This window comes from Clupea harengus, chromosome 20 (genome assembly GCF_900700415.2).
Source record: "Clupea harengus chromosome 20, Ch_v2.0.2, whole genome shotgun sequence".
Taxonomy (NCBI): domain Eukaryota; kingdom Metazoa; phylum Chordata; class Actinopteri; order Clupeiformes; family Clupeidae; genus Clupea; species Clupea harengus.
In genome coordinates this window covers 13,718,493-13,728,492 of record NC_045171.1, presented here as the reverse complement: position 1 = coordinate 13,728,492, position 10,000 = coordinate 13,718,493, and the positions used below count along the sequence as shown (strand labels likewise).

Here is a 10,000-nt window from a genome sequence, read left to right as displayed (position 1 = left end):
CCCCCCCCTTTCTCCCTCTTCCTCCCCCCACTCTCTCTCCCTCTTCCTTCCTTTCTCCCTTCCAACTCTCTCCCCCCCCCCCCCCCCCCCCTTGTCGTCTGAAGCGTAGAGCTCCTGAGATGAGCAGTCCCATCTCCTCAGCAGCTCATCTTCCTGCTTGTTTGTTTTGTTCCCATCAGCATCTCCCCTGGGCGTGTTGTGAGCACCACGGACCTCTCTTTCTCTCTCTTACACAAACACTCTCATACACACACACACACACACACACTCTCTCTCTCACACACACAAATATAAAAACTCTTACTCACACACACACGCGCGATGGCTGGCATAAATGCAAACACGAAGTCACACCACATGCCTGTCTACCCAGCACAGGGGCAGCAGCGACGGCAGGCGGAAGTCGCAGTAATGAGCTTTTGTAACAACAAGATGAATGAATTAATGATAATGCACAGTGTTTTGTAGTGATGCATGTTTACTAAAAATATGTTTTAAGCGCATATGTGTGTGTGTGTGTGTGTGTGTGTGTGTGTGGCAGCAAAAATGCATTTCCTGATCACTGCAGTGGAAAGCCTTAAGGGAAAAAAAATCTTTTCAAGAGCCCATCTATCTGCAAGACTTCTGCCGGAAAATAACTGGCTGCAATAAAGTGCCCTGTGATTGTGAGAAACCAAAGATACTCTCAAATAAAAAGTCCCAAATGATGAATGTTGCAATATTTAGTAAACACATAGATGTCTTGAAACATTTGATCACATACAGTTTCTTACAATCGGTTTGACACTTCACTTTTTCAAACCACTTCAGGCTTTGAGTGTGATTATTATATGTTAAACTCTGGATACTTTTGCATTGCCTTGATACAAAATTAATTCAATCGCTACTTCTTCCTCTCTCAGACAATGTTTGCCACCAGCAAAACTCTGTTTAACTACAGCAAAGTTTGCAGACATCTAGATACTCTAGTTAACTCTTAGAGTTAACTTTCAGACACAAATTAGATCATTGTAAATTTTTTGTAGATTCAAAGAAAGGTAGAATGTTGCAGTACATGTGAAAAATTTGTCACCAAATACAGAGGACACCATGGATCAGCATTAGGCAACAGTAGACTTCTAGTGGTAGAAGAAGAGCCGTGTTGTTGGTTCAATTGCTCTACTGGAAATGAAAAGCGTCTGCACACTCTGAAATTGAAGCATAGAGCTGTCATGAAGCACATTACATTCACCTCTAATCTGCACTAATCTCTGCAAAAACGCAGGATATGGCAAGACACAGTACGTGCATTTTGCAATGCTTTAAGTTGTTTTTTAGTTCGCTGTATTTTGAGTGACACAGTAGTCTTGCTTGGTGAGAGTAATTGCTATAGTTATGGCAACATGAGTCACCTTTTGGATGGAGTATGACGTTTTTGTGCTTGTATGGGACTTTGCCCAACAGCCTGACTGATGCGGTCAGATGTACTCTGTGTGAAGAGTTTTTGACAAAAAGGTTTGAAAAAAGAGTTTTCGACAAAAACGTTTTGAAAAAAGAGTTTTGACAAAAAGCTTTAACAAAGCGGGCCTGGTGTGAAAAAGATTGTGCAACCTGTGAAAGCTCAGGCCTTCTGGGGATGGTTAATCAGGGTCCAGGCTATTTTTGAATTATCTCTGCTGCTCAGCTGAACCCGCCGCCCCGTGTTCAGGAGACGACTCGTGTTCACACTCTCAGCTGACCCTTGACGAGAGCTGGGGTGGAGAGGAAGGCAGATTAAATGTCACGTCGTGAAGGATCCTTGCTGTGGAAATAAAGGCCACGCTACCGGAGCGCCGCTTCACGCCACCACCGCCATGTTTGCCTCCGCTGACAGACAACCAGCGACCTCCGTCTGAAACAACGCAAACGATCCTGACAACAAGCGACCTCCCTCCCTCCCTCCCTCTCCCTCCAACATAGCGCAGACAATCCTGACATGCCATTTACCAGCCGCACACACACACACGCATACACACACACACACACGCACACACACTCCAACTGGCCCATCCATAAAGCTCAGTGCCAAAGACGCCTCACAACATCATCATGGAGCGATGTCACTGTGATGAACGGCAAGGCACACGCACCGTGTCGGCAAGAGAAGGAGCTCAGATGCGGAGGGCAGGTGAGTAAATTTATCTGGTGAGGAGTCGGCGGAAATTTGTAGGCTGTTGTTTTAGGGTGGTTGGAGGAGAATGGAGGGTTGGGAAGACACGCCCGTTTAAATCATCCTTAAATGGCAGCAGGGAGAAAGAGAGAGAGAGAGAGAAGGAGAGAGAATGAGAGAAAAAGATAAGGAGGGGGTAAGATTGAGGGAGAGGGAAAGAGAGACAGGAACAGAGATGGAGAGATGAGAGAGAGAGAGAGAAATAAAGACAGAGAGCAAGACAGATAGGAAGAGAGAAAGAGAGGTGAGAGAGAGATGAACAGAGACTGTGTGTGTGAGAGAGAGAGAATAAAAGAAGAGAAGGAGTGAGAGAGAGAGAGAGAGAGAGAGAGAGAGAGAGAGAGAGAAAGAGCTGGGCTAGTACCTCACGAGAGTCTGATTTAGTGTGAGTCTTTGAGGAGCATATAATGACCTCCTCATCCCTGCCTGATACACACCTCCTTCTTCCCTTCAGACGGCTGAGATCCCTATCATCCACACACACACACACACACACACACACACACACACACACACACACACACAAACACACACACACACACACACACACACACACACACACTTCAGGACACAATGACCATGTTTACCTCTTTCAAGAGTAAGAAAATTCTTTTTCATAATCCAAAATGGACAAGGGTCCACTCAAGCTTCGAGCTATGCCTCAGCACTGGCAGTGAATTTTGACGCTAACGAAGCGAAGTATTTTGGGTGGTTTTCTAAACATTAGACTCAACAAAAGACCATACTGAAGCATCCATACAGAACAACCTACGCCAGATAGTATGAATCTGCTTTCAGAGCAGCAGATGGCATTGGCATGACAAAGAGGTAAAGATAATGGGAAGGAATCATCACGCTCTGGGCGTTGGAGAATGGTGCATGGTCAATACTTCAGTGGAGTAGCAAAATCCATCATAAGTGTGCTGTTATCAAGGAACAAGACATGATTTTGAACATGTCCCACCCAATCACCGCTGAGGAATGGAACTATTACAATATTTATTGCGGCTAAAGGAATTCTCAGCTTCATATTCTGTGTGCTCTGTTCATCCGCGGAATACCATCGCAGTGTTCCATCACGATTGGTTTAGCAGGATTGCACATAACGATGTCACAACTCATTCCATCCTTCCATCCTTCCCTCCCATGGTCAGCAGAGCACCCCCACCCCCACCCCTCTCTTCCCTCCTTAGGTCTGCATCACCCTTCCGGGATGAGGGACACAGCCGGAATAATTAGATGGACGTGATTGTACAACAATGACTTTTCCGAGTGGTTTAATTTGAACAGGCTCTTGTGAAACATTAAGAGGGATTTCCTGGCATTAAACTGCACCTCTTTAAAAGCTCACAGTGTTATTGGCTTAAGGAGATGGCGAGGCTGTGAGGCGGCCTATAATGACACTAAAGAGGGGGGCGGCATGGGGGGAGGTTGAGGTGGATGGAGTAGCCGCCGGCCACCCAGCAGATGCCACTCAGACTCTTTTATCAGCCTCATGTCTTTGCCATCTCCAGCAGCTTCCATTAGAGTCTCCTCCAGGCTTCACACACACACGTGCACACACACACACACACACACACACACACACACACGCACCTCACACACACACGCACCTCACACACACACACACACACACACACACACACACAAACACCTCACATTCCTCACACACTTCTCTCCTGTCGGCCATAGAAGTCATACATTCAATTATGGCACCACCCCCCATCACCCCCAGTTGATCATGAGTGACCTCAACCCCCAGGGCCCCCACCATCCACCGTCCTCCTCAACCCCACAGCTGATTTATCTCAATTTAAATTCAGCCAATCCATAAAAGTTTTCTTTCCTCTCTGTGATGAGTTTGTGTGTGCATTTGTCTGTGTGTGTATATTTGTCTATGTGTGTCTATGTGTGTCTATGTGTGTGAGAGAGTGTGTATGGGCGTGTGTGTGTGTGTTTGTGTGTGAGAGTGAGTGTGTGTGTGTGTGTGTGTGTGTGTGTGTGTGTGTGTGTGTGTGTGTGTGTGTGTGTGTGTGTGTGTGTGTGTGTATGTATCAATGCTGTGCTGTGTGAGTGCTGATGCTCCCTGAGATTGCTGAGATAACAGCAGAAGGACAGAGTGATGTAAAGACAAAAAGAGAGAAAAAAAAAACACAGAACCCAGAGAAAAACAAAACCCGAAGCTATCAAACTGCAGACACGCATAAACCCTTCTGCTCTTTATGATTTACGCCTTTTATAGATACCCCTACTTCAGCACGGCGACTTGGACTGAGAGGTCGGCCTCAGCAGTTTATTGGGGGTTGTTAAGATGAGCCGAGCCTGTCAAGGTGGCATTACAGCCTGAAATTGCTCAGAGCCAAAGCCAAATTTTTTACACAGCCTCTGTCTGTTCTTTTAAATGCACCACTACTTCGATTGTGCTGCACCATGAACCGCTGTAGAGGTCATGACCTTAGAGGCTCCATTTTATGTAGACGGCTAACCGTACACAGTCACCAGTCTGTGTTGGCAATGGAGTGCATATAGACCTAGATTTGTGGTTGTAGTGACACACGCCTGTCATGGCTGGAGAGGCATGTGAAGGCAGCGATAAACAGTCCTCTGTGAAGACCTGAGCCTTGAGCTCCTGTTGTTTCATAGGCCACAAGCCTCGACCTCTCTCACACCAGCAAACACACTTTATGTGGAGGGCCAGCCATAAATAATCCACAGCCAAGGTGTTGACACTCAACACAAATAAGCGTAGATTTGAGGTTTGAGGTGAGTTTGAGGGTCAGGTGATGGTTATGCTTAGCTGACTGTTTATTGGGTAGTTGCATGTCAGAGACAGGCAAGGCTGACAAGTGTATGGAACATTCCAGGGAAAACTGCAACTGACAGTTGATTGATTATATTAGGCCATTAGAATAAATTGTTGCCCAGAGTGGAAAAATATAATTAAATACAATCAAGTTACTGTGCCAACATCAACAAAATTGTACATTGAAATTGTACACTGTTCATCCATACAAGAGAGGTGACTTGAATTCACTGACTTTTTCCATGACATGCCTATACTAACTCAAACCACTAGTGCAACTGATTATGTGAATTAGGTACAGTGTAAGTGTAAATAATGCAATCCTAACCACCAAATTCCAGTGACCTTCTAGAAGATTTCTAGGAGCCAAGATATGTAATTGCATCCCTGAGAAGCCCATATTTCTCAGAATATTTTATTAGAATGAGAGAAAGAGACAGAGGGAGAGGGATAAGAGAGAGAGATAGAGAGAGAGAGAGCTGGAGAGGATGTGTGGACCATGTTTGTCTCTGTTCTAGAACTCTGCAGCAGAACCCTGGGGTATAAAAAGCAGGCAGCAGATCGCCATGGAGACTCCTCAAAAGAAGAAACTTTTTCAGAACTCTCCCCCAAGTTTGAGCGGCTGCCGAGACCGAGGGCTGAGAGAGCTGATGCAACCCAGCACACACATGTCTGCACACAGCAGTCAGAGAGGCTGGCTTTATTTAGACGGGGGTTTTAGAGAGAGTGCTGCTCTTCACCAGGTCCTCCTTCCATCCTCCTCTCCTCCGTTTCAAAGGATGCAAACAAGACGGAGTGGTGGAAGAAGGCAGGAGGGAGAGGACAAAACTCATGTATCTTTAAAGGAGATGAAATATGAATTAGAGAGAACGTTCTTGGGAGTATCTTTTTTTGGTAACCGCGGTAAAAAGGTGAGCTTGCCATGAAAAGAAGGGAGGGAGAGAGAAAGTAAGTAAAGAGAGGGAGAGAGGGAGAGAAGGAGAGAACATGATGAATCAATGTGGAGGAGGAGAACATGATTGAGAGAATGCTGCAGTGAGCTGAGGGAAGTTGCACAACCGCATGCCTCACGCGACATTGCAGCAGCACCACCACACACACACACACACACACACACACACACACACACACACACACACACACACACACACACACACACACACACACACACACACACACACACACACACCCATACACACACACACACACACACACACACACACCCATACACACACACACACACACTGACACACACACACATACACACACTCACACACACAAAAAAAATATGCATACACACCCACACACACACAGTTGACACTGACACTGGAATAGCTTCTCTTACCCGGTCTCTTACCGAGTCAAACTAAGCACATCTGAAGCTTCTGCTCCCTGCAGCTGACCCAGTGCTCCGGAGCTGTGTATGTTCACTGAGCCTACGACCCCATCCGCTCCGACAGGGCCCAGTTTTACAAGCGCAGGGGTCACTTTCACGGCTGGTTTACTTTCACTGTTAGCAGCGAGCTAACTCCTCAAAGGCAGATTGGATTCGCAGAGAAGTCATTGCCAATCAGCAGCCCTATTAGGCGCCGGTGCCTCTGGCTGGGATCGCTCTATTGTCACTGGTGTCGTGACTGAGATTGTGTGACAGATTTGCCTCCGCTAAGCTTCCGCTGCCACTGAGACAGGGAGACTTAGTCAGACGCTAAAGCTTGCTCAAAGCACCCAGCTCACGCTAAAAGCCTGCTAGCCATAACAAGCATATTGTTCTCAACAGAAACTCCAGATGACACAAATGATAAGGGAGGGGACACGCATGTGGATTAAGGCTGTCTGAAAAACACAATGAGAAGAGCGTGTGTGTGTGTGTGCGTGTGTGTGTGTGTGCGGACAGGGACGTGCAGGACAGAGCAGAGAGGAGGACATGGAGGAGAAGGGAAGATGAGGGGGGGGGGGCGTATCGCAGCACCACTCCATGAACGGGTCCAGTGCCCCGGGGGCATCCGGGTCGAGTCCCCGCCTAAGGTCAATCCCCGAGCACACTCCCTGTCTCTCCTGTCTACTCTCAACTGTCCTATTGATAAAAACACTAGCAAAAAAAAAGAAGGGGGAGGCGAGATGACTGGAGACGAGAAGAGGACGGGAGACAAGAGGACAGGAGACGAAAGGAGGACTGGAGATGAGAGGACTGGAGACAAGAGGAGGACTGGAGATGAGAGGACTGGAGACAAGAAGACAAGAGATGAGAGGACGACTGGAGATGAGACGAGAGGACGGGAGACAGGGATGGGAGGACTGGAGGATGAAGGAGGTACGAGAGGGAGGCGGCTGGCAAGCCTGGGAGTCGAAGGAGTCACCATTATGAGTCAGAGACTGTGAGTGTGTCACCTCATTGAACACACACACACACACACACACACACACACACACCATGGGCATACATACACACGCACACACACACATACATACACACAAACACCATCAGTGTGCATACATATTCACACAAGTGGTGCCTTAGTCACTGTTAAAATCGTCTGTTTGATAGAAAACAATACAACCTCCCCTGCACCACTTCTTTCTCATGTTATCAAGCTGTCACAATCAGAGGCGCACGCCACAGAAACCTCTTTTAACAAAACCACATTGCAGTCATCTTAATTGTGGAAAGACTCCAAACACCAGAATGCATTTCACTACTTGTCATGATCACAGTCATCCTAATTGTGGAAAGACTCCAAACACCAGAATGCATTTCACTACTTGTCATGATCACAGTACAGCCTGGTTTTGGCTTTTAGAACAGAGATAAAAAAAATGACAGGTAATTGTGTTATATAAAACTGACCAAAGTACATTTATTGGTGCCGTGTACAGTGCTTAGGAAGTGGTTGTCTTATATATAAATACTGCATTATAGTAAAAACTCTGCTTACAATGCACAGCAATATCAGGTCAGCATTTCAAAAAGCCTTCCATAGCTGTGAATCAATTACTTGCACTTACTCTATAGCGTGACAAAACTGGCCTTCTGCAATCGTAAGAGCCACAATCCGATATTCTGTTACACAAAGCTGTAGACTATCATTACAGAAAAATAAGGAGACCGACTGCTGTGACTGCTGATGTCTTTCGACAACATTTACATGTGATATGGAACAGTCATTAAACATAATCGCATCAGATAGCTGTGCGCTCAGAGCAAATCTGACCCTGATGTGACTACATCGCTCGCCATGTCAGGTTCTGCAAAACCACAGGATGACTAATCCCTAATCAGACCAGTCCTCAGACCCACAGCACAGTGGTGGAGGTAGGTAAGCCCCAACACATCAATACTCAGTAGCTAGGAAAAATAGCTGAACTCATTGCTTGTTGAACTCAAACCCACAGCTCTGATATGAAAGCCAAACTTGAATCACAAGCCAGACTGAAGACTGCAAACCCCATTAGCTGAGGTGTAGAGGTAACTCCACGACATAAATCCAGGAAAACTATCCAGGAACAACGCTTTCTGTACGGAAACCTCACGGGAACACTCATGGGAGCTTTTGATGAAGACCTCAGTATAAGTCAGTCTGACTGTGTGTGTGACTGTGTGTGTGTGTGTTTGTGTGTGTGTGTGTGTGTGTGTGTGTGTGTGTGTTTGCGAGTGTGTGTGGTTTTGCTCATTTTCCGTCTGAGGTGCAGCTTTCATTCTTTCCACGCGCTGTCTCCCCGCCAGCACTTCATCTTTCTGTGCCTTTAAACACAGCCATTATTTCAGACAAACACCTCCATGGAGAAATCAATCAGGTGACGAGAGGGGGGGGAAGTGACCCACAGGGAACTAGAGGGGTGGGGTGCAGGGGGATGGGGGCTGGGATGGGGTGGGGTGGGTGTATGGGGTGTAGGTGGGTTGAGTAAATCAATTGGACATACTGTAGTAGGACAGGGAGCGGTGGTGAGCTCTAATCGCAATCTAAAGCACCCGAACAGGAAAATATAATCATTTTATTGGATGCCCTGGAATGGTGTGTGATCAAATCCACAAAGTGAAAAAGAACTGCAGAGTGATTTAGAAAAGTGAAAAATCCAATAGGCCTCATCTGGCTGGAATGGCTTGTTCAGACCTCCGTCTGATTGGAGAGGAAGGGAGGGATGTGTGTGTGTGTGTGTGACTGTGCGTGTGTGTGTGTGTGTGTGTGTGCATTTGTCTGTGTGTTGGGGGGTTGTAGGGTTAAGGAAAAAAGCAGTACCTTGTGAGAGCAGACGCGTGCGTGCGTGCGTGCGTGCGTGCGTGCGTGCGTGCGTGCATGTGTGTGTCTCTGTGTGTGTGTGTGTGTGTGTGTGTGTGTGTGTGTGTGTGTGTGTGTGTGTGTGTGTTTGTGTGTGTGTGTGTGTGTGTTTGTTAAAAGAAGGGGAAGAAGGCTGAGTCATTATCCTCTGAATGCCAGTTCAGGGCATCTTAGGCCCTCCACAACACCATATAATCACACTATCAATTAGAATCACACTTGTTCTTGTCCTAAGCACGATTATGTGACACACTAGCATACTAATTAATAACATACTACAAAGGCCTTTTTCTATGAACTAAGAATGGATAATGGATGACTGGGTGTATATACCCTTAAGCGGGCGGATTCAAATGTGATGTACTTTCATCAGCTGTTAAAGCTAAACTTCACTGACTCAACTAAAGCTCAACTTCACTGATTCCTCTTAGTTCTGTATGATAAACAATGTAGGAAGATGTCAGAAACTTTAGAAACAGGTCAATATTTGGTTGAGGAATCCATAAGCTTGTATATTTAGAGAAGTTTGCTTAAGAGTTATTTCAGAATTAATAATAAAAAAAGGATGAAGACCAGGGGAAATACATAACACAGAATGAAACATGCGAGAAACCACTGACAGTTTGGTTTCAAAGAAAATGGTATGAAATATAAATATAACTTACCTCACCAAATTCAATTAAAAGTATGCCACACATAGACAGCATAACTATCGCAGTATCGCAACAGCATTTC

General features: G+C 46.1%; 1 protein-coding gene across 2 annotated transcripts in view; it reads right to left on the bottom strand.

Annotated features, from left to right (window-relative positions):
* Nucleotides 1-10,000, bottom strand: part of ntrk3b (neurotrophic tyrosine kinase, receptor, type 3b) — a 127,775-nt gene that overhangs the window by 46,819 nt on the left and 70,956 nt on the right. The gene's annotated exons all lie outside the window — the stretch shown is intronic.